The sequence below is a fragment of the Cervus elaphus genome, chromosome 33 (assembly GCF_910594005.1).
Source record: "Cervus elaphus chromosome 33, mCerEla1.1, whole genome shotgun sequence".
NCBI classification, from domain to species: domain Eukaryota; kingdom Metazoa; phylum Chordata; class Mammalia; order Artiodactyla; family Cervidae; genus Cervus; species Cervus elaphus.
This window is the reverse complement of record NC_057847.1, coordinates 22967287-22993383: the sequence shown is the minus strand read 5'-3', so window position 1 is coordinate 22993383 and position 26097 is coordinate 22967287. Positions and strand designations below refer to the sequence as shown.

At 39.2% G+C, this 26097-nt stretch overlaps 1 protein-coding gene across 1 annotated transcript in view; it reads left to right on the top strand.

Annotated features, from left to right (window-relative positions):
- The window catches only part of AGPS (alkylglycerone phosphate synthase), a 132235-nt gene that overhangs the window by 849 nt on the left and 105289 nt on the right, over window positions 1-26097 (top strand). The gene's annotated exons all lie outside the window — the stretch shown is intronic.

Here is a 26097-nt window from a genome sequence, read left to right as displayed (position 1 = left end):
GCAGTTCCTGGAAGAAGGTGCTGCTGCTGGTTTCTGGGGTGGATTTCTGCCTGCTTAGGGGCATGGTCTTTGAGGGAGGAGGAAATCGAGGGATGGGAAGAAGCAATAAATAGAAGACACTGCTAGTGATTTAGGGTGTGGTGGTAGCTACTGAGCTCTGCTGTAACCAAAAGCTGAAAGATCCTTGTTTGAGGGTAAGGTTGTTTGTAAGATATCTTAAGACTTTTTGGAGAACTGTTAAGCTCTGATGCAAACTACTAGGAAAAGCTCTTATTTATTTGAGATGTGGCTTTGTCAGCACGGATAAACTTTGAAAGTGAAAAAAAAGTTGCTAATGTTTAATGTGTACTTTCAATGTCAGAGACTGTGCTAAATCTAATTTCTTTTACTCCTCTCCAAACTGTGAGGAAGGTGCAGTTATCTTTCGTTTTATAGATGAGGAAATAAACAAGATTTAGGCAGGTTCACTGTGTGCCTGGTTAGTTTTCCAAGGCTCGCTAAGTTGACTTTAGGGCCAAATTGTTAAACTGTACTGTTTCTGATGAATTCATTCATTAATTCAATATTCATGAGTCCTACTGCATACTCACTGTACTAAGAATGTAGAGATTTAAAAATGCAGTATTTACTCCTAAGGAACTGATAACCCAAGAAGATAAAGTTATAATACAGTATGATAAGAAAGTTAGCTGATAACCTTAGCAAATAGTCACTTAACCCAGTTTTGGGTATTTATTTATTAGGGCGAAGGCTTTCCGGGGTAGGGATTGCCTGAGTAAATCTTGAAGGTTGTTCTGGAAGTAGCCTGCCAAAGGAGAAAAACATTCTTGGTGAAAAAGCTGTGTTCACAAGTAAAGCAATGAGAGGTTGAACTGCTAAGAGTTAAATGTTGCAGGAAGAGGTGAGGATAGCTTGGGATGAGGAGCAGATAGGCTGTCTTGTTTACAAGATTTTATGTACAGTAAAACATGATTACATTTACCTTTAGAAAGGTCACACTGGGGATTGAGTTGAAGGTTTAAGCAGTTGAGCATATGGTTTTGGGGAACATAGATTTGAGTTTGAATTTCCACTCCACAGTTCCAGCTGCGTGACCTTGGGCAAGTTACTTAGCCTCTCTCAGAGCTTTAGACCCCTCATCTGTGAAAATGAGGACAGTAAGTCTTGCTTTGCGTTGTTGCTGTGAGAAAGTGATCAAATGCTCAGTGCAGTGCTGATTTCATAACCCCTCAACAAATGGGAGATGCAGTTTTGATTGGGTCCAAGAGATTTAAAAGACTAAACCATTTATTTAGAAGACTAATATCCCAATGAGAAATGCTGTGATTCTGAACTCAGGCATAATGCTGGGAGTGGGCAGTCTATTTGAAAAAGTATTAGGAGGCAAATTTTCCATAACTTCATTACTGAATGGTGGGGGAGGAAGGAATCAAGGGTCACATTCTGGCCTCTGGCTTCATTTGAAGTTATATTAGCTGTGATTGAATTGAAAACTTTGAAGTTTTCTAATGGTTTAATATACATTTATGTCCATTCTTTTGTGTGCATGTGTATGATTGTATATTTATATGCAGGTTCACACTCTTGAACTAAGTAGAGAGGACAAGTGTTCCTTAGAGTTGGATTTAGGGCCTTTATTTCCGGCATTTAGAGAAAAATAGTAATGTTTGGAAGGCACAATGGGATAATGGATGAGGCTTCCCACAGCTGAGGGTGCCTGGTCTGGGAGGCCTTCTGTAGCTGCTCCATGGACTGACGGCCCAACTGCATGTAATCTATGCCACTAAAGGCCCTGGTGTTTCCTTCAGGATTAGACGTGGGAAAATCTAATCTTGTACAACTGTGTTAAAGTTTTAATAATAGTATGAGGGAACACAAAACTTGTATTACATGAAGCATCAAAAGCTCCTTCACAAGAGTGGTCTGCTTAATGTGTTTTTCATGGGGACCCAGGTGTCCCTTCTACTTCCTACTGCTTAGCTGGATCTCTGGAGAAGGCAATGGCATCCCGCTCCAGTACTCTTGCCTGGAAAATCCCGTGGATGGAGGAGCCTGGTGGGCTGCAGTCCATGGGGTTGGGAAGAGTCGGACACAACTGAGTGACTTCACTTTTTCACTTTCACGCATTGGAGAAGGAAATGGCAACCCACTCCAGTGTTCTTGCCTGGAGAATCCCAGGGACGGGGGAGCCTGGTGGGCTGCTGTCTGTGGTGTCGCACAGAGTCGGACACGACTGAAGCGACTTAGCAGCAGCAGCAGCAGCTGGATCTCAGTTTACCAGCACCAGAGCAGAGCCGAAAGGGAAGGCAAGTGATGGAGCAGGAAGGAGCCAGTGTGTATTTCTAGTGAAGTGTGAATGTGACTGTATATCGTTATTTTGGAAGGATTTGGTCATGTATGTTATTTGTATAACTCCTTTTATTACCTGGGATGATGTCATTGGTTGAAATTCTTTTATCTCATGGCTGGTTATCATCTTGGAATTAGAGGAGTAACTTCTTGAAACTTCATGCTTTCATTCCTCTTACAGGGTAGTCATGTATATGTCAATTTACTTAACATTTATAGAGTAGTTGCTTTATTTATTTATTTATTTATTTATTGAGTAGTTGCTTTATGATAGATGTTGTCTTAGGTACTGGAAGTAAAGAGATAATAGTCCTTGGCCTCAAAAAATTCAGTCTAGCAAGGGAGGTGCACATTCCAGCACATTTTGAATAGAGCCAATGTAGATACAGATGTAGCACAGAGGAAAGAGTGATATATTCTGTCTAGGGCTTCAGAAGAAGCTTTCTGAAGACGGTTTTAAAATATGGACGATAGTGTGGCAGGTTGATTTGGTGGTGAGGAGCGTTGGTATTCCAGACAGAAGTCATAGCATATGGCAAAGCAGGAGGGCGGGAAAGTGCACCTTGTATTTTGGTAATTAGATGATTCAGTATTGGTAGAGGTGGGAGTAAGTTAAAAGGAGGGCATGAGCAGGTGGTCATGGAGGCCTTTGGCCTGTAGGTCATCAGTCCTTTCATTCTTTCACTCATTTATGTGTGAATGTTTGAGTGCTTACTATGCAGCATATAACAGTGAACAAAAACTCTACCCTTGTAGACTTAAATTCTATTTGGAATGGAGATAGTGTAACAGACAAGTAAATACAGTATGTCAGATCATCATGTGACATAGAATGAAAAGAAACAAAGCAGCATAGGAGGCTTGGTGATGGAGAGCCCTTAAAGGAATTAAGCTGAGAAGGGATGTGATCAGATTGGATTTGGGTTGGAGAGCAATCACTGTAGCTGCAAGGTTAAGAATGGATTGGAGAAGGATGAGGATGGATATGGGAAGATCCATTCAGGGAGATTGTTAAAGCAGAATAATAATGAAGGAAATAATGAAGGATTAATTCCAGATGATGGCAATGAGAATAGAGAAGAGGATGGATTTGCATTTTGAAAGTTTGTGCATTAGTTGATATTTAAAACCTGTTACACTTGTCACATGATCTTTTTTTTTTTTTTTTTAATTTTTTTATTAGTTGGAGGCTAATTACTTCACAACATTTCAGTGGGTTTTGTCATACATTGATATGAATCAGCCATAGATTTACACTTATTCCCCATCCCGATCCCCCCTCCCACCTCCCTCTTCACCCGACTCCTCTGGGTCTTCCCAGTGCACCAGGCCCGAGCACTTGTCTCATGCATCCCACCTGGGCTGGTGATCTGTTTCACCATAGATAGTATACATGCTGTTCTTTTGAAACATCCCACCCTCACATTCTCCCACAGAGTTCAAAAGTCTGTTCTGTATTTCTGTGTCTCTTTTTCTGTTTTGCATATAGGGTTATCATTACCATCTTTCTAAATTCCATATATATGTGTTAGTATGCTGTAATGTTCTTTATCTTTCTGGCTTACTTCACTCTGTATAATGGGCTCCAGTTTCATCCATCTCATTAGGACTGATTCAAATGAATTCTTTTTGACAGCTGAGTAATATTCCATGGTGTATATGTACCACAGCTTCCTTATCCATTCATCTGCTGATGGGCATCTAGGTTGCTTCCATGTCCTGGCTATTATAAACAGTGCTGCAATGAACATTGGGGTGCACGTGTCTCTTTCAGATCTGGTTTCCTCAGTGTGTATGCCCAGAAGTGGGATTGCTGGGTCATATGGCAGTTCTATTTCCAGTTTTTTAAGGAATCTCCACACTGTTTTCCATAGTGGCTGTACTAGTTTGCATTCCCACCAACAGTGTAAGAGGGTTCCCTTTTCTCCACACCCTCTCCAGCATTTATTGCTTGTAGTCTTTTGGATAGCAGCCATCCTGACTGGCGTGTAATGGTACCTCATTGTGGTTTTGATTTGCATTTCTCTAATAATGAGTGATGTTGAGCACCTTTTCATGTGTTTGTTAGCCATCTGTAGTCACATGATCTCTTATGAGTAGATTTTAACTACTTCTATCCAAGAACGTATATTTTCTTTATTTGAAGTTGTGGAGTAGAGTTTTGGGGGATGATGGTTTACTTTTGGATTTCTGTTTCCCTGTAAGTGCCTGTTACTCCATGAACAATTTCTTTCTGCTCTTGGTTCTGAATGCAGTTTTAGATTCCTAAAAATCATAGTAAATGTCAGCCAAATATGTGACATTTTTATGCCTTGGTTTTGAATTTTTTTCAATTTTTTAAAAGTTATTATAGTGTTATGAAAAAGAAGGAAAAGAACCCTTGTTCGCATCTGTCCCTCCATTGCCAATAACCACTTGCCCAGTTATAATTTTGACTCCAACCTCTTTGCAGTTTGCATTAGTCAAAACTGTTCTGTGGCAATTTTTATAGCAGTTGTAAACTTTTATAGTTCAGATCAAAAGAATATCTGATTAAGAAAGCTGTTAATTATGTAATTTACTTGCTCATAGTGTCATTTATATACACCATTCTTTAAAAAATAGTGTATTATTTAGCATCTACAAGAACCTTGGTAGATGTTTTCCAGAAGGAAAAATGTGAGTTAAGCTCTTGTAAATATTTCCCAGGAGGGCATCCTGAAGCCTGTAAGAGCTGATGCATTTCTGCAACAAGGTTATTTGCACAAGTGACCTGACTTACAATTTACTGTCATTTGACAAACTTAGAGCTTACTTTAGTAGTTATGCTGAATTTTATACTTAGCCTACTTTGAGTTCCTAACTAGGAATTCTAGTAATAGTAGTAATAGAAGTTTTAATTTGCTTAAGTCCTAATGTACCAGGTATCCTGCTGAGGTGTGTACATTATCTCATTTAATTTTCACAATAGCTCTGAAAAGGAGGTGATACTATATGTATGTTACAAATGAAGAAGTAGAGACTTAGAGTACTTGACTTGTCTAAAGTCACACAACTGCAAAATAAAAGAGACAGCAATTCAACTCCGATCTGTCTTACTCCATAGGCTGCATTTCTCACCTATGCAGTATTACTGCACTTGACTTTGTTCTCTAGGGGGAAGCTACCTACTTGGTAATCATCAAGTTACTTTCTTTGTCATCTAAGTTTCAAATCTTTTGTGATTGAATAGATCATGATCATAGCCAGTGTCATAATTAAGAGAGCATTAGTTTATATTGTACTTGCATATTATAAAATATAAGTTTTATATATTTTTATATAAATTTTCATTTTGATCCTGTCAAAATGAAATTCATAATTTAAGAAAATGTAATACATTGTCTAAAAACGTAGACCAACCTGTTTCCTTTTGCAAGTGAATTTTGTTGTTTTACTTGTGAAAGAAGATGGTGTCGAGAATAAAAGGGAGAGGAGGACTGTGGATGACCCCAGATTGGAGGAGAAGGGAGAAGAGAAGAGTAATAGGGAATTTACTGCCTGGGTGTAAATTAACTATCTTTGGACTATAAGTGAATGTGTGTGTATGTGTGCTAGTCACTCAGTCGTGTCCGACTCTCTGTGACCCCATGGTCTATAGCCCTCCAGCCTCTTCTGTCCATGGTATTCTCCAGGCAAGGATACTGGAGTGGGTTGCCATTTCCTTCTCTACTATAAGTGAATAAGAAACCCTGAATACTTAACCTCCATGGTTATTTGGTATGATACTTCTCTTAGATTGGAAGTATCATTTTGAGATAGACCACATCTTCTGTAAATAGACTTCCTCTTATGTCAGGAAGTTTCTACTATAGAGCTATCACTTCCAGTCACTTAATAAACATATATAGTAGTAAATTAAGTGATTTTTTTTTAGGCTGCAGAAAAATGGAGTTCTGTCCTAGTCAGATGAGATACTTCATGGAATACTTTAAAAGCAAGTGCTAAGCAACTCCTTTTGGTTTTATTTTCTTACTCTTGAAATAAGATATTAGTAATAAACTAATCTTTATCAGATTGGTATGTTAGTTTCAAATCCAAACCAAAGGATTCTGAGTAGAGTTTGCTCTCTCTATTTGTTGAGCTTTGGAGTAATATTTAGTTATACCTCTATCCCACATCTGAGTTCAGAATGAATTGAGAAGTGAGATTCAGAATATAGACAGATGGAATGAAAATGTCAGCTTTATTACCAATAAAGCTGGCTGGAGTATATGGCTTAGATCAGGGCTGCCTGATACTTGCCCTGCATTAGTTGTGCTTGGTCACAGGTCATGCTGGACCACAGAAAGTTTCCTCTGCAAGGGCAGAGCCAGCTCTGGTGAGCCTCGTACAGGGCACTGAAAGACTCGCATATAACCTCTCCATGGCGGATAGATTGGAGAGACAGAGAAAGGGCTGACCCCAGGTTCTTAATGCCTCCTCTCAGAAGCAACTAACCATGAAAGTCATTCTTACCATGGGAAAGAGTGAATATATGAGGGCTAGGAAGAGGACAGGACTGTTACCTTTCTGAAGTTCCTCCACATTGGAAGCTGGAGGCTGGAGAATGGAGATTTTGCTGGAATGTTTTTGGAGAAATTGAGGGAAAGGGCTGAAAACTTTTTGGAAAATAAAAGTCTTCCATCTGCATCACTTGCTTGTGTTATCCGCATTGCCTCTTGAATATGTTATAGTGTCCTTGGTAGGTTTGGGTCCTCCAGGAGGATCTGTCTAAATCAGCCTTTCCAGGCTATCTTTTATTTCCTGATACCTACTGTGTATTCTAGCTGCATACTGGAATTATTGATGTTCCCAGAATGTGGTCTTCCCTTCCCCTTTTCTTTCTTTGATATGTTGGTGTGTCTCCAAGTATAGTACACATAGCACTGATGGTCCTGGGATAATTTGGGGGTAGTATAAACTTATCTGGATAGTTATAAATATTTGTATATGTACTTATTATTTTTGTTAAACTTTATTGAATTATTATAAATTTATTCTAAAAGTAAATGCATGAATCTTAGTTTATAGCTTACTTTTTACAAAGTGAACACATCTATCTTAATAGTATTTAGATTAAGAAACAGTATTACCAGTACCCCAGAAGCCCTCTTCATGTTTGTTTCCAGTGCCACCTCCCCCCAGGATAACCACTACCTTGACGTTTAACACAGTGGCTTGAGTTTGCTTGTTTTGGACTTAATGTTAATGAAGTATTAATAATATAATGGAATCACATATGTACTCCTTTGTGTCTGGCTTTTTCCTCTCAGTATTATGTTTAATACATTCACACATGTTGATGCTTCTGCTTGTATTTTGTTCATCTACTTTACTGAATAGTATTTCACTGAGTGGAGACATGCCATAGGTTATTTGCTCTGTTATCGATGGACGTTTAAGTGCTTGCTACTTTTAGGTTTGAGTGGTTATTTATTTATTTGCAATATGAAGTATATGTCAAACTAGTGTTTTTATTGCTGTTACTGTATAAAAACAGGCTAAAGTAATTAACATAGTATTTAATATTTAATATATTCAATTTTCTTAAGTATATCAATTGTCTGTGGTAATAAACAAAATGATCCTAGGTACTAAATCATTCTTATAAACATATTAAATTGAATTTGTTAACACAGTGACCTTAAAGTCTTTGCAGTGTTCAAATAAACTTAATTATGAACTTAAAAGATTTCCACTTAAAACTATAAGTCTAAGTCTGTGACTCAGGTACACATTTTAAATTTGTTACAAGTCAGTCATTCTTACAGGCCAGATGCTGTTAAATTTTGTTAAGTATGTAAAAGATCGATTTTTGTTCAGCTTTCTTACAATTATTAACATCTGACTTTGATTCTCTTAAGCATCTGTATATTTAATTCTAGGTCTTTCTGTAGTTGAATTATGCTTACTCATTAAGGAAAGCTGTTACAGTTCTAGGTACCTGCAGTGACTTTTGACAAGGGAGTGTTACTTCTTGAGTGAGATCATCTTCATGCTGACTAAGAAACATACTGTATTGTATATCATATTTGGCCTTGCCAGCCTATCTGAAGTTACTAACCAGATATTTGGGCCAGGATACTGACCAGGTTCTTGTTAGTAACTTTGGTGGGACTCTCCAAACTATTTATGATTGCCATGCCAGCCACCTCATGCCATCAAGTGGGGAGTATTCATATATCTCAGGATCTTGTAACCAAGTAATACAAATTATTTAATTTTTATATTCACAGCTTGTGACTCCCACTCAGATTGATTATGTGGTTGAATTTTGAATTTCTTCTGAAGATGTTTGAACTTTATAGCATCAGGGATATTAAATCCAGCATCAGGGATATTAAAATGACATGCACTTGGATTCTATTCTGTTGTCAACTGAAATTTTGTAAATTACTCTCCACTAGAGCTTTCTGTGATGATGCAGATGTTCTGTGGTCTGCACTGTTCAATATGGTAGCCGCTAAGCGCACGTTGCCATTAAGCACTTGAAATGCAGCTAAGGTGACTGAGGAGCCGAGTTTTAAATTTCGTATACTTTTAATTAATTTAAATTTAAATAGGCACATATGGCTAGTGATACATTAGCATAGCTATATTTTGAAACTTAACACATTACCTGTCCTTTCTGGTTCCCAGATGAAGTTACTGTTCTGAGTTCTCTTATTTCTCTAAGTGTTAGCCCCAGTCCTATAGCCACAGCCTTCAACCCTTACTCTTGAACTTCTTCCCATTTCTCCTCGCCACCCCCCAACTTTTAAAACTTGAAGGATGATTGATTTAACAATGTTAAATTAGCTTCAGGTGTACAACATAGTGATTTGATATTTTTATACATTACAAAATGTTCCACCATCGTAAGTCTACTTGTTACCGTTGTTGTTGGTTAGCCACTAAGTCTTGTCTGATTCTTTGCGATCCCATGGACTGTAACCCGCCAGGCTCCTCTCTCCATGAGATTTTCCAGGCAAGAATACTGGTGTGGGTTGTCATTCCCTTCTCCAGGGGATCTTCCTGACCCAGGGATCGAACTACTCCCTCCTACATAGGCAGGCGGATTCTTTAGTACTGAGCCACCAGGGAAGCCCTCTGTTACCATGGAAAGTTATTATAATGTTATTGACTTATAATCCTTAACTGTACATTACATCTCTATAACTTATTTTTTTTATAACTGGAAGTTTGTACTTCTAATCTCCCTCACCTATTTCACTTATCTCCCCAACCCCCCTCCCCTTGGCAGCCATTACTAGTTTGTTCTCTGTATACATGAGTCTCATTTTTTCTATCTTATGTTTGTTCATTTGTTTTGTTTTTAGATCCCACATATAAGTGAAATCATACAGTATTTGTCTTTCTCAGTCTGACTTTTTCATTTAGCATAATTCCCTCTAGGGCCATTCATGTTGTCACAAATGGCAAGACTTCATTCCTTTTTTAATGGCCAAGTATACCAGTAATGTTCCATTGCATGTATGCCATATATTTTCCTTTCTCCTTTTTTTAGAAAAATATGTATTTTATTTACTTATTTGGTGTATCACATCTTAGATTCCGCACCTTGGATTTCTTTCGTAGCGCACCGACCCTGGAGTGGCAGGCTGAGTGTTGCAGGGCGTGGTCTTGGTTGCTCAGGGGCACATGGGATCTTAGTTCCCCAGCCAGAGATTGAACCCGAATCCCCTGCGTTACAAGGTGGCTTCTTAACCACTGGACCACCAGGGAAGTCCTCGTATATTTTCTTTATCACCTCCTCACCTATTGGTAGACACTTCCATATCTTGGGTTTTGTAAATAATGCTACGGGAAGACCCCCTGGAGAAGTACAGGCAGTCCGCTCCAGTGTTCTTGCCTGGAGAATCCCATGGACAGCAGAGTCTGGTGGCTACAGTCTCGGATGTCACCAAGGAGCCAAAGACAACTTAGTGACTGAACAACAACAGCAGTGTACTGACTACCATTTTGTTAATTGCTTTGGGGGTGTTTTTGGTAGTTTGTTTTTCCTTTCTTCTTTTTGCTCTCCTCTCTTGTGATTTGATGATTATCTGTAGTGTTATTTCAGATTCCTTCCTCTTTTGTGTGTGTATCTATTACAGAGTTTTGGTTTGAGGTTCCTGTGAGATTTATTTGCGTTGGTTTTTGGTTGTACTGGGTCTTTGTTGCAGCACGGGCTCCTCTTTGTGTGGGCAGGCTTCCCTAGCTGCTGCACACAGGCTTTTCTAGTCGGTCACTCAGCCTCTCTACTTAGGGCACCAGGCCTCAGTAGTTGTGGCACGTGGGCTCTGAACTGTACACGGTCAGCAGTTAGCGTGGGCGTCTCTGGTTGCGGTGCATGGGCTTAGTTACCCTGTGGCATGTGGAATCTTAGTTCCCCAACAAGAGACTGAACCTCCGCCCTCTTATTGGAAGGCAGATTCTTAATCACTGGACCACCAGGGAAATCCCCCGTGAGACAAATGTATAGCGATCATTTATACTTGGTTATTTTAAACTGTTGGTCTCTGAATTTCAAAAGTATTTTAACAGTTCTGCGATTTTACCACCTCCCCCATTTTTAATTTTGACATCGTATGTTAATATTCGTTTTGTGGATACACAATAATTGTAGATACAGATGATTTTTGCTACTTTTGTCTTTTAACCTTCTGGTTAGCTTTATAAGTGGTTGATCTACTATCTTTACTGTATAATTGCCTTTACCAATGAGATTTTTCCTTTTGCATTGAACACTTTGCTTTTTTTTTTTTTTTTTCCTGGCCATGCCGCATGGCATGAAGGATCTTAGTTCCCCAACCAGGAGTTGAGCCCATCACCTTGCAATGGAAACACAGAATCTTAACAGCTGAGACTGCCAGAGAAGGCCCAGTGCTTTTCATATTCCTAGTTGTGGCCTTTAATTGTCTGCTTAGAGAAGTTCCTTTAACATTTCTTACAAAGCTGATTTCATGGAGCTAAACTCTTGTACCTTTTTGCTTGTTTGCAAAATTCTTAGTCTCTCTTTCAAATCTGAATGAAAGGTTTTTCAGGGAGAGTATTCTTGGTCTAGGTTTTTCCCTTTTATCACTTTAAATATATATCATACCACTCCCTTCTGGCCTGTAGAGCTTCTACTGAAAAGTCAGCTGATAGCTTTATGGGAGTTCCTCTGTCTGTAACTTGTTGCTTTCCCCTTGCTGTTTTTTTAAAATATTCTCTCTTCTTTAGTTTTAATTTTTGCCATTTTAATTACAGTGTGCCTTGGCATAGTCCTTTTTGGTTTGATTGTGTTTGGGACTGTGTGTGCTTCCTAAACCTGAATGTTTGTTTCCTTTCCCAGGTTAGGGAAGTTTTGAATATGTTCTGTGCCCCTTTCAGTCTTCAGAGACAGCTATAATGAGATATTAGTACACTTGATATAGTTCTAGAGATCTCTTAAACTGCACTCTTTTTTTTTTTTTCCAATTCTTTTTTCTTCTTTCTGTTCAGCTTAGGTGATTTCCACTGCTCTGTCTTCTAGTTTGTTGATCTGTTCGTCTGCATTGATTCTAGTGTACTTGAAAATTTTAGTTATTGTATGTTTTTATTTCTGGTTCTTCTTTGTTTTCTCTTTGTTAAACTTTTCACTGTGTTCATTCTTCTCCTAAGTTTGTTGAGCATTTATATGCTCATTACCTTGAACCTTATTGAGTAGATTGCTTATCTCCACTTTGTTTAGTTCTTCTGGGGACTTGTTACTTTGTTTGAATATATTCTCTGTTTCCTTTTTCTGCCTCATTCCTGTGTGGCTGGCTGTGTATGGGCCTGGGAAATCCTGGGGCCTGTGAGTGTCTGTCCACTGGTTGATAAGTGAGCTCCAAGTGCTAATATGCTAGAGGGAGGAATCCAGAATGACACTTTGCAGTGCTGTTGTTATCATGGTAGAATGAGCTTGTCTGCACCAGTGTCTGTGTCCAGGGCGAGTCCCAGTTGCCTCCTGCCTCTCCCAGGAAGCTTGCCAAGATTAGCAAGCAGGTCTAACCCAAGTCTCCTTTCAAATTTCTGCCTGTGTGCTGGGACTAAGAGTGTGTGAGATTTTGCATGCACCCCTCAAGAGTGGAGTCTCTGTTCCAATAGCCCTCCAGCTGTCCCATGTGCAAGTCCCACTGGCTTTCAAAGCCAGCCATCCTGGGGGCTTGTCTTCCCAGTGCAGGACCCCAGGCTGGGAAGTCCAGTGTGGGCCTCAAACCCCTCAGTCCTTGAGGAGAACCTCTCCGTGGATGCCATTATCGTTCTGATTGTGGATTGCCTGTCTGGGCTTGTGGGTCTTGAGTATAACATGTCTCTGCCCTGCTTACCTATCTTGTGGTTCCTTCTTTATATCCAAAGTTATAGGAAACCTTTTCTGCATCATAGATAGTTGCTCTGTAAATAGTTGTAATTTTGGTATTCCTGTGGAAGAAGATTAGCTCAGGATCTTTCTACTCTTGGCCATGCCCCTCTTTTCGCTCTTTTAAGATTGAACTCTCTTTTGAATTAATTTATTCAAATTAATACTTCTCTGGTCCGTCTGCTGCTTTTGTACATGTTTATCTCATCTGATCCTCACAATCACACATTTTATAGATTAGTAACTGAAGCTCATAGACACTTGCCAGAAAATAGTCACTTGTTAGCTAGTAAGAGTAGAGCGTAGATTTGAGTCCAGATCTTTTCTCTTGAATCTAGAGCTTTTTTCTTGATTCTGTACTGATATTACCAAGTTGTACTCATTTTTTCTTCACAATCTTCCTCACGCTCATTTTGCAGATTAAGCAAGTATTTATCAGTCATTTGTGTTCTAGGTCCTTGGGCTGCATCTGTTAACAAAATGGACAAAAATTTTTGCCCTCATGGAGTTTACATTTTAATGAGTGAAATGGGTAATTATGTTTAGTTAAGCTACAAAGTCTTGTAGAAGATAACTGCTGTGGGAAAAAAAGTGGAGCAGAGTTAGAGGTAGGATTCAGAGTTTAAAGAGGTAGTTATTGGAGAAGATGGCATTTGAACAGATATTTGAGATGACAGAATTTAGCTGCATTCATATCTAGGCAGATGAGCATTCCAGGCGGAAGAACAGTGTGTGCAGACACCCTAAGGGGAGGCGCACGTGCATCATTTGGAGAGTAAACTAAGACTAGTGTGGCTAAAGTCACGTCAGAAGTAACATCCTACCTGCAACCACTGTTGAAAGTCTGTACTATAAAGTCGTGACTTCTGATTTTCCTGTCTCTTGTTTTAGGCAAGGTCTCTTACTCACATTATAGTTTCTGACTTCCACATCTTGTACCATTCTCTGGAAAACCTTTGTGTATTTGACACTAGGCTTCAGGATTATTGTTTTGGGGATCTTTTCTTTTTCTTTTTGAGAATTGAGGAAAGGGCACACTGGGTTTGTTACCTCTTCCCCATGGTTTCTCATATGAACAGTAACTCTAAAAAAATACTATTAAGTATCATGCAATGTAACATGTAGTCCTGGAGCTTTTACTTTGACCAAAAATGAAGAATTGGACATTATGGGAATTCTAGGAGAACAACAAAAGTAGGAAGTCAAGAAACACGTGGAGTAACAGGCAAATTTGGCCTTGGAGGATGGAATGAAGCAGGGCAAAGGCTAATAGAGTTCTGCCAAGAGAACGCACTGGTCATAGGAAACACCCTCTTCCAACAACACAAGAGAAGACTCTCCACTTGGACATCACCAGATGATCAACACCGAAATCAGATTGATTATATTCTTTGCAGCCAAAGATGGAGAAGCTCTATACAGTCAGCAAAAACAAGACCAGGAGCTGACTGTGGCTCAGATTATGAACTCCTTATTGCCAAATTCAGACTTAAATCGAAGAAAGTAGGGAAACCCACTAGACCATTCAGGTATGACCTAAATCAAATCACTTATGACTATACAGTGGAAGTGAGAAATAGATTTAGGGACTAGATCTGATAGACAGAGTGCCTGATGAACTATGGATGGGAGTTCGTGACATTGTACAGGAGACAGGGATCAAGACCATCCCCATGGAAAAGAAATGGAAAAAGGCAAAATGGTTGTCTAAGGAGGCCTTACAAATAGCTGTGAAAAGAAGAGAAGTGAAAAGCAAAGGAGAAAAGGAAAGATATTCCCATTTGAATGCAGAGTTCCAAAGGATAACAAGGAGAGATAAGAAAGCCTTCCTCAGCGATCAGCGCAAAGAAATAGAGGAAAACAACTGAATGGGAAAGACTAGAGATCTCTTCAAGAAAATTAGAGATACCAAGGGAACATTTCATGCAAAGATGGCCTCAATAAAGGACAGAAGTGGTAGGGACCTAACAGAAGCAGAAGATATTAAGAAGAGGTGGCAAGAATACAAAAAAGATCTTCACGACCCAGATAATCATGATGGTGTGATCACTCACCTAGAGCCAGACATCGTGGAATGTGAAGTCAAGTGGGCCTTAGAAAGAATCACTACAAACAAAGCTAGTGGAGGTGATGGAATTCCAGTTGAGCTATTTCAGATCCTAAAAGACGATGCTGTGAAAGTGCTGCACTCAGTATGCCAGAAAATTTGGAAAACTCAGCAGTGGCCACAGGACTGGAAAAGGTCCGTTTTCATTCCAGTCCCAAAGAAAGGCAGTGCCAAAGAATACTCAAACTACCGCACAGTTGCACTCATCTCGCATGCTACTAAAGTAATGCTCAAAATTCTCCAAGCCAGGCTTCAGCAATACGTGAACCATGAACCTTGAACCATGTTCAAGCTGGTTTTAGAAAAGGCAGAGGAACCAGAGATCAAATTGCCAACATCCGCTGGATCATCAAAAAAGCAAGAGAGTTCCAGAGAAACATCTATTTCTGCTTTATTGACTATGCCAAAACCTTTGACTGTGTGGATCACAATAAACTGTGGAAAATTCTGAAAGAGATGGGAATACCAGACCACCTGACCTGCCTCTTGAGAAACCTGTATGCAGGTCAGGAAGCAACAGTTAGAACTTGACTTGGAACAACAGACTGGTTCCAAATAGGAAAAGGAGTACATCAAGGCTGTATATTGTCACCCTGCTTATTTAACTTATATGCAGAGTACACCATGAGAAACGCTGGGCGGGAAGAAGCACAAGCTGGAATGAAGATTGCCGGGAGAAATATCAATAACCTCAGATATGCAGATGACACCACCCTTATGGCAGAAAGTGAAGAGTAACTAAAAAGCCTCTTGATGAAAGTGAAAGAGGAGAGTGAAAAAGTTGGCTTAACGCTCAACATTCAGAAAACTAAGATCATGGCATCCGATCCCATCACTTCATGGCAAATAGATGGGGAAACAGTGGAAACAGTGTCAGACTTTATTTTTTTGGGCTCCGAAATCACTGCAGATGGTGACTGCAGCCATGGCATTAAAAGACAAATGCTCCTTGGAAGAAAAGCTATGACCAACCTAGACAGCATATTAAAAAGCAGAGACATCACTTTGCCAACAAAGGTCCATCTAGTCAAGGCTATGATTTTTCCAGTGGTCATGTATGGATGTGAGAGTTGGACTGTAAAGAAAGCTGAGCGCTGAAAAATTGATGCTCTTGAGCTGTAGTGTTAGAGAAGACTCTTGAGAGTCCCTTGGACTGCAAGGAGATCCAACCAGTCCATCCTAAAGAAGATCAGTCCTGGGTGTTCATTGGAAGGACTGATGCTGAAGCCGAAACTCCAGTACTTTGGCCACCTCATGTGAAGAACTGACTCATTGGAAAAGACCTTGATGCTGGGAAAGACTGAGGGCAGGAGGAGAAGGGGACGACAGAGGATGAGATGGCTGGATGGCATCGCTGTCTCGATGAACTTGAATTTGAGTAAACTCTGGGAATTGGTGATGAACAGGGAGGCCTGGCGTGCTGCAATTCATGGCGTTGCAAAGAGTTGGACATGACTGAGCGACTGAACTGAGCTGAGGAGAATGACTCCTGTCATGTTTGAGCTGATTTCAGTGTTATAATTTAAGAAAGCAACTTTCTAGAAATTCAGATAAAAAGAAATTATATGTTTTGTCCTGGGTTGCTAAGGAGAAACCAAAACATGACCATAGGAAGCCTAGGAAACTTTTCTTAACTCTGGTTCTCTGAGGTAATGAGAAGGAGAGAGATGTGAGGCAACTGGCTTAGATGTGCAAATTTAAACTGCTTATTGTTATCAGTAAATACTGTATGAAAAAAAGGGAAAGTGTTAGTCGCTCAGTCAGTACTTAGTTGGCTCATACTTACTCTTTGGGCAAATCCCTCTATATGAGGAGATACACTTTAAGGATTATACTGTCAGCAGTTTCCTTTTTCTTCCAATACATTATTTTGAAAAAATTTAAACATACTGTGAAGTGGAAATCATAGCTTGATAGTTAAGGAGTGTTGGAGCTAGAAGACCGAGATTTAAATCCTCACTGTGAAGTGTCCTGTTTATGCCCTGGAAAATTTACTGACTCTCAACCTGTTTTCTCATGACTTAAATAGAGATAATAACACCTACATCATTGGATTGAGGTGAGAAGGAAGTGAGATAATCATTGGGAAAGTTTAGCTTTCCCAGCATTATGCAATACTATTACTACTGAGGTGAATTGTATAGAAAGGAGTAATAGGACCTTGTGCTGAAATAGTTTCTGAAGGTGGAAGCACAGCAAGCAGTAGGAAGTCCTCAGTGGAGACCATGGTATTTTAACAGCAAGAATAAATTTCTAATAAATGTCACTTTATGCATTAGAGGTGGAAACAGTGACATTTTATTTTGTTGGGCTCCAAAATCACTGCAGATGGTGACTGCAGCCATGAAATTAAAAGATGACTGCTCCTTGGAAGAAAAGCTATGACCAGTCTAGACAGCATATAAAAAGCAGAGACATTACTTTGCTGACAAAGGTCCATCTAGTCAAAGCCATGGTTTTTTCAGTGGTCATGTATAGAAGAGAGAGTTGGACTATAAAGAAAGCTGAGCATCGAAGAATTGATGCTTTTGAACTGTGGTGTTGGAGAAGACTCTTGAGAGTCCCTTGGACTGCAAGGAAATCCAACCAGTCCATCCTAGGGGAGATCAGTCCTGGGTGTTCATTGGAAGGACTGATGTTGAAGCTGAAACTCCAATACTTTGGCCACCTGATGCGAAGAACTGACTTACGAGAAAAGACCCTGATGCTGGGAAAGATTGAAGGCGGGAGGAGAAGGGGATGATAGAGGATGAGATGGTTGGATTGCATCACCGACTCGATGGACGTGAGTTTGAGTAGGCTCTGGGAGTTGGTGATGGACAAGGAAGCCTGGCGTGTTGTTATTCATGGGGGTGCAAAGAGTGGGACACGACTGAGCGATGGGACTGACTGGTGCATCAGAGAGGAAAGGAAGCAGCCGAAGCGTGGAGAGCATCGGCAGCATCTCATGCTACATGGGAGCTGCTGGTCAGCGTCATGCACATGTTGGTCACCCTGTACTCTTTCCCACTTTGCAGCTCTTTTCCATTGCTCTTAGGAGTCATGGCCCACTGCTGCTTCTACTTGGTATGTGGCCACGGTGACCACATATATTGGAATGTGAACAAAGATATTACTATCCTGAAGACAAATTATCTGATAAATCATTCTTAATTTTTATGCTTTATAATCCTTTAAATATGTATTAACTAGGAAAATTTCCATGAGAGATCAACTTTCCAGAATTTGCATCAGTAAATATTGTCTCTCTATAGCTTTCATTCCCCCTTCCAGCATAATCCACTATAAAATTTGGATATAAATCGGTCAGCCTCCTCTGTCATGTAACCAAATCTTCGTTTCCTGTTATCCCTTCTCCTGTCTTCCACAGGGTGAGTGCCTCCACTTTGTCCTCTTGCTGCCCTATTTTGTTACAAAACTCTCCTCAGGTCAATCCTCTCCTATAATGCAGTGAGTTAAAGGTTTTTCTTTTTTGCTCCTTTCCTTCAATTCCAGTCCCTTCTGATTTTGATAGTTTGGGTGAGAGCAACTTGGTTTTAAATCATTTGTATTATTACTGGCTATATTCCCCATACTGTACATTTCATACCTGTGACTGATTTATCTTGTAACTAGAAGTTTGTACCTCTTAATCTCCCTCACCTACTTCTCATCCCTCCATCCATCTCCCCTCTGACAACCACCTGTTCTCTGTGCCCATGAGTCTGTTGGTGTGACTTTGTTCATTTGTTTTGTCTTTCAGATTCCCACATATAAGTGAAATCTGCCGTGTTTGTCTTTCTCTGACTTATTTCACTTAAGATAATACCCTCTAGGTCCATACATGTTGTTGCAGATAGCAAGATTTCATTCTATTTTGTGGCTGAATTAGATTCCATTATATGTATGTCAGTCACGTCTCTAGGTGTTGGCTACAATTTTGGCTATTGTAGATAATAATGCAGTGAACATAGGGACTCATATCTCTTTTCAAATTAGTGTTTCTATTTTCTTTGGATGAATACTTAGGAGTAGAATTCCAGGAGCATATGGTAATTCTATTTTTAATTTTTTTGGGAACTTCCACACTGTTTTGCAAATGGCCACACCATTTATATTCCCACCAACATTGCATGAGGGTTCCCTTTTCTCCACATCAGGACTCTGATTTTAAAATAAACACCCAAGGTAATATTTATACTCCGAAGAAGTTTGAGAATCTCTGTGGTTGTGATTGGGTCCTGATTTTAGTATTTCCTTTTCTCTCCCATTAAACTTTGTGGGGTTCACTTTTTTCTGTGGGTTTGCCAGAAGCAAAGATAACAATCCCAACTACTTGTCATTTAAAGTAGAAGGGGCTGCTGCTTGTTATTGTTACTATTTTAAGTTAAAGAAAAAAACACTTATTACAGCTAGAATACCATGTATATCAAGCAGATGTGGACTCCAGTCTTGGCCTTTTTAGGGTCTTGTCAAGGTATTGAGTTGTCCCCTCGAGGAGAGCTAAGAAAGGAAACTCAGAGGCTTGGTTTTCATGGTAAAATGACATACAGATTTTTAGAGACATTCTTACTGTCTTGTTTGGTTTTATAGTTTTTGCAAAAATGAAAGGCTGTAGCATAAATGGCCTTTGGTCCCTTATAGGTTGGTCAGTATAAGCTTGTGATAAAGTTCCTCCTCTATTTTCCAGCAAGGCGGAGAGAGCAATGAAAGTTAAGTGACATTTTCCTAGCTCGTTGTAGGGAAATTCTGGAATTGATTACCTAAATTGCCACATTGATTATATCACAAGTGGACAGTGGAGAAAACAAGTTTGAAGTATAGTTCAGGGAGCACACATAGTCGAGGGAAGTATATCCTTGTTCTTTGTCTTTTGCTGAGACAATTTTCTGATACAGATTTGGACTGTTTTTCTCAGTTACATAGACCTATACATGAGAGTGAACAGTAGAATGATTGTGCTTTTCCAGGTCTTCAGAATGGCAGATAGCAGTTTTGCGTGCGCGTGCATGCATGTGTGTGTGTGTGTGTGTGTGCTGCTGCTGCTGCTAAGTCGCTTCAATCTTGTCTTGACTCTTTGCAGCCCTACAGACTGTAGCCCACCAGGCTCCTGTCAATGGGATTCTCCAGACAAGAACACTGGAGTGGGTTGCCAGGCCCTCCTCCACCCTAGCACAAAATACTTGGAATATATACTACCATCGGTATGAATGACTAATACTCTGTGTTTCCATTTTCAATATGGAAATTAAAACAGTTCAAACAACACTGAAACAAGTCAAAACAGATTGAAACAATTCAATTCAAACAATAAAGAATTTCCAGTTGGTAGAATATGGTAGGGTGCAAGACAAGTGTGAGGGTAAGGAAATATACCCAAGGAGACTGCAATGAGTGAGTCCAGGTTGTTCTCTCAAGGGGTGACGCTGGCCGTGCTTTATTTACCCCAGGCCTCTTTGTGCCTCTAAAGAATTCCCCCACATCTGTATATTCCTTTTTCCTCCATTCATTAATTTATATCGAGTTTAATAGGAATTGGACATTAGGGACATAAGTTTTGGCCTTTGAATTCAGGTTTTAAAAAATTTCTTCACAGTACCAGAGTCTTGCAAACTATAAAGAGTTGACTGTAGGAAATTAAATATGTATTTGATTTGCTGTATATTTGATGCTGACTCATTCATAATGGAATCCTGTCATTTAAAAAGAAAACAGCAACTTGTAGAGATTGCTAAGTAAACCAGCAGTGGGTTTTATAGTGAAACGTCATGGAATCTCTGTGTGTATGTCAAAGAAAGGATTGTTTTCTTGGAACATAGAGAACTGCACTGAGACTCAAAGGGTTGAGCTACGTATTTGCTTCAGGTTCACAGTTGTGGTAATCACACTTTTTTAGTTCATGGCATTTGCCTATGAACAAATGTGAGGACTCTTATTTTTATTTCCTCAGTCTCTGATTTCTAATCCCATCTCCCCTTCCCATGGGTGCCCGTGAATATTCTTAAATATGTGTATATGTGTTTTATAAAATATGCAGCATTATTTAGTGTTTGTATTTTAAATTTGCCTAAATGGTGTTATGCTATAGATCATATTGTTTCCCCTTTTGCATTCACTGCTGTTAAAAAAACCTTCATATTTCTGTGTATATTGAGTGTAGCTATCTACCTCTCTGCTTCTGATTGCTGCATAGTATCGGGTTGGCCAAAAGATTTGTTCAGATTTTTCCGTTAGTATCTTACAGGGAAAACTGAACAGACTTTCTGGCCAACTCAATGTTTCAGGGTATTTACTTACTACTCACTCATTTTGCCAGTGGTTGCCTTCAGCTATTCTTAGAAAAAATACTCTGGAGACTATATCACACATGTTTCCTGGTGGAACTATGTGTGAATTCCTCCCAAAAGTATATCCAGGAGTTATATAGCTAAGCCATGGAAATGACATTACATACGAAAAGTTAGCACGCCGTTGCTGTGTGGAGTGGTTTACCAGTGATGCTTACCAGTTCCTCTTTTCCATGTTCTTGCTGACAACTTCCTGTGTCCAGAATCATATGTATAATCCCATTTACACTATCACACAGGCTAAAGTTAGAAAACTGACTTATTACATGGAAGGGCCAGATTTTTATTATGGCAGGTGGAGTTTTAATTTAGGGGATGTTGTAGGAAGATTGAAATTCACATTGAAGTTCAAAGGGTTGCATGATAATATCCGGGCTTTGCAAGGAGAATGCACTGTTATCTTGTTGACCTGTTCAGAAACTTGATCTTCTTAGGGTCCCAGAATTAATTGTACTTAGATAGTTTGACTTGTGTTAACTGCCTTCACTAGTGACCAAAAGTTACAAAGTGCCAGTCTAGATAGATAACTCAATGATGAAAAAATTGTCAAGTGTCTTGACCACTTCAGTAGGCCAGTTTTTCTCTGTAGGAAATAGAAGTATAGTTAGAAGAGTTAATGAGTTTTATATCGGGGCAAGAGGAAATATTCTATGAGTCAGATATTTGACAGTGTTAGGCTTTCAAAGCCTGATGGCATTTATCTTTTTTTTTTTTTTAAGTCAAGTTTTTTTTAACAGTCTTAGAACTGGGAGATTTGTAGCAGTGTAAATTAAGTGGTGGTTACCTATGTCTTCTATTTGATTTTTCTGTTCTTTTTTGTGGGGACTTTCCTGGTGGCTCAGCAGTAAAGAATCCTCCTGCTAATGCAGGAGACCTGGGTTCGATATCTGGGTGAGGTAGATCCCCTGGAGGAAGAAATGGCAACCCACTCCAATATTCTTGCCTGGGAAATCCCATGGACAGAGGAGCCTGGGGTCTACAGTCCATGGGGTCAAAAAGAGTCGATATAACTTAGTGAATTAACAGCTCTTTTTTGTAAAGGGGCTTTCCTTTTATAGTACATAAATTATTACATTTATAGCTAAGCTGCTACTGCTGCTGCTGCTGAGTCACTTCAGTCGTGCCCGACTCTGTGTGACCCCATAGATGGCAGCCCACCAGGCTCCCCCGTCCCTGGGATTCTCCAGGCAAGAACACTGGAGTGGGTTGCCATTTCCTTCTCACACCGTTCAAGTAGTTATTAATCTAAGTAGCTTAGCTACATGGAGAAGGAAATGATGTCTTTCTCAACACTTATTTTTTACTTCACTTTCATGATTTTCTTTAGATTATTTGGGTTTTAAAATAATTAAACACATTACCAGATAAGGATTTTAACTAGTACTAGAAAAACCCTTGAAAGATTAAAAAAATTTTTTTAACTTCTTCATGTTATAATACAGGTGGAATTAATTTGAATTTAACTGATCCTGAGCTTGGTTAGTTAGAAATTCAGCATTGGGGCTTAAGTTTGGTACTTTAGTTTTTATTTTTCAAAAGCTGAGATCATATGATCTTTTTCTCATTGTTTAAGTTAGGAAATATAGGGAAAATTTGGTTTTTATCTGAACCGAGCAGTGAAGAATCTTGTATTAGAATTTTGATTATTGGAGTTATATTGGGAATATATATATGTATATATTTTAGTTATCAAGCTAGCTGAACTTTTTTTTTTTGTTGCTTACACGTAATAAAAATAGCTCAAAGCATATTTTCCAATGAAAACTATCATGATTAGAAATACTAATGATAGGAACTATATATTTATATCAAGATTGTTGCAATTTATCACTAATAGAGAAATAGTAATCTGACTGTTAATATTAATCTATGTTTATACAGAGACTTAAAAATGAAAACTTCCCATTTTGAGAATGAAGAAGGAATTGTATGGTTTTGACAAAGATAATGCTAACCCTAAATTTCAGTTAAAAATTTTGCAGAAGCAGCATTAGGAAATGCGGACCACTGAGTATGTGCAGCATGGGAGAATGCTGCCACCTTGTGTACATGTGGTGGTATTTTAATGTCTCCTTTTTCTTTTGTTACGCTAGCTAATATAAGGTGCTTCTTCACTGTTTGATACTGTGGTCAGATATGTGTGTTTGTGCTCCGTCATCTTCGACTGTGTGCAACCCCGTGGACTGTAGCCCACTAGGCTTCTCTGTCCATGCAATTTTCCAGGCAAGAATATTGAAGTGGGTTGCCATTTCCTCCTCCAGGGGATCTTCTCAACCCAGGAATCAAACCCACGTCTCTGACATCTCTTGCATTAGCAGGCAGACTTTTTACCACTGCGCCATCTGGGAAGTACTATGATCCAATATATCAATGTGTAAAACACTGGATTTGTGTGTGTGTGTGTGTGTGTGTGTGTAGTAAAATCGATCCAGCTTTTTCTTGGCAGAAAGAGGGAGGTCTTATATTTTGAAGACATTAAATTTGTAGTTAGCTCTAAAAATTGGCAAGTCTGAGAGATCAGTCTGATTAATTGATCTCTGTGGTCAGTTGAGAATTGAATTCTTTTATTTGAATCTTATGGAAAGTTGAAGATTCTTTGATCATTCTCCATTTCAGTTTTTTAGTGCTTTGGAGTCATCATTCTGAATGGCAGAATTCATTATCCAGTATATAAAGAGAGTATAAGTCATTGGGTGTTCTAATACATCCAGATTCCTTGATTTTTTAAATGTTTTCCTTTAGGTCAAATGCAGAAGAATGACTATAATGTAATAGTATTTAGAAAAATGTTAATGTGATGAAGAAGAGGTTCCTTTAAACCATTTTGGCTACCTGAGAGCATGACTTAGTAGTTTTCAAATATTACGTGCCGAAAGAGGAAGAATAAGAGTGAGAGTTCACTTTCTGATGCTCACAGTTAACTTAGCTGTGTAATCATGAGCTCTTCTCTGAGCATGCATTTTTTTTTTTAATTTATTTTTTTATTGAAGGATAATTGCTTTACAGAATTTTGTTGTTTTCTGTCAAACCTCAACATGAATCAACCATAGGCATACATATAGTCCCTCCCTTTTGAACCTCCCTCCCATCTCCTGCCCCATCCCACTCCTCTAGATTGATACAGAGCCCCTGTTTGAGTTTCCCAAGCCATAAAGCAAATTCCTGTTGGCTTTCTATTTTACATATGGTAATGTAAGTTCCTACCTTGCTCTTTCCATATATCTCACCCTCTCCTCCCCTCTCCCCATGTCCATAAATCTGTTCTCTATATCTGTTTCTCCGTTGCTGCCCTGTAAATAAATTCTTCAGTACCATTTTTCTAGATTCCATATATATGTTAGAATATGATATTTATCTTTCTGTTTCTGATTCTCTTCACTCTGTATAATAAGTCCTAGGTTCATCCACCTCATCAGAACTGACTCAAATGTGTTCCTTATTATGGCTGAGTAATATTCCATTGTGTTTATGTACCACAACTTTATCCATTCATCTGTCAGTGGACATCTAGGTTGCTTCCATGTTCTAACTATTGTAAATAGAGCTGCAGTGAGCAATGGGATACATATGTCTTTTTCAGTTTTGGTTTCCTCAGGGTATGCCTAGGAGTGGGATGGCTGGGTCATGTGGTGATTTTATTCCTAATTTTTTTAAGGAATCTCCATACTGTCTTCCATAGTGGCTGTATCAATTTACATTCCCACCAACAGTGCAAGAGCATTCCCTTTCCTCCACACCCTTTCCAGCATTTATTGTTTGTAGATTTTTTTAATGAGAGTCATTCTGACCATTGTGAGGTGATATCGCATTGTAGTTTTGATTTGCATTTCTCTAATAATGAGCGATCTTGAGCATCTTTTTATGTGTTTGTTAGCTGTCTGTATGTCTTTGGGAAAAGATCTAAGTCTTTTTCCCATTTTTTGATTGGGTTGTTTGATTTTCTGGCATTGAGTTGTTTGCGCTGCTTGTATATTTTGGAAATTAATCCTTTGTCAGTTGTTTCAGTTGCTATTATTTTCTCCCATTCTGAGGGTTGTCTTTTCATCTTGCTTATAGTTTCTTTTGCTGTGCAAAAGGCTTTTAAGTTTAATCAGGTCCCATTTCTTTACTTTTGTTTTTATTTGTTACTCTAGGAGGTGGGCCGTAGAGGATCTTGCTTTGATTTATGTCATCGAGTGTTCTGCCTCTGCTTTCCTCTTAAGAGTTTTATAGTTTCTGGTCTTACATTTAGGTCTTTAATCCATTTTGAGTTTATCTTTCTGTGTGGTGTTAGGAAGTGTTCTTACTCCAGTACTCTTGCCTGGAAAATCCCATGGATGGAGGAGCCTGGTGGGCTGTGGTCCATGGGGTCTCTAAGAGTCGGACACGATGAGCAGCGTCACTTTCACTTTTCACTTTCACACATTGGAGAAGGAAATGGCAACCCACTCCAGTGTTCTTGCCTGGAGAATCCCAGGGATGGGGGAGCCTGGTGGGCTTCCATCTATGGGATCACACGGAGTCGGACACGACTGAAGTGACTTAGCAGCGGCAGCAGGGAGTGTTCTAATTTCATTCTTTTACATGTAGCTGTCCATTTTTCCCACTATCATTTATTGAAGAGGCTATCTTTGCCCCATTGTATATTCCTGCCTCCTTTGTAAAAAATAAGCTACCCAGAAGTGCATGGGTTTATTTCTGGTCTTTCTATCCTGTTCCATTGGTCTATATTTCTGTTTTTGTGCCAGTACCATACTGTCTTGATGACTGTAGCTTTGTAGTATAACCTGAAGTCAGGAAGGTTGATTCCTCCAGCTCCATTCTTCTTTCTCAAGACTGCTTTGGCTCTTCGGGGTCTTTTGTGTTTCCATATGAATTGTGAAAATTTTTGTTCTAGTTCTGTGAAATATGCCATTGGTAATTTGATAGGGATCACATCAAATCTGTAGATTGCATTTGGTAGTATAGTCATTTTCACAATATTGATTCTT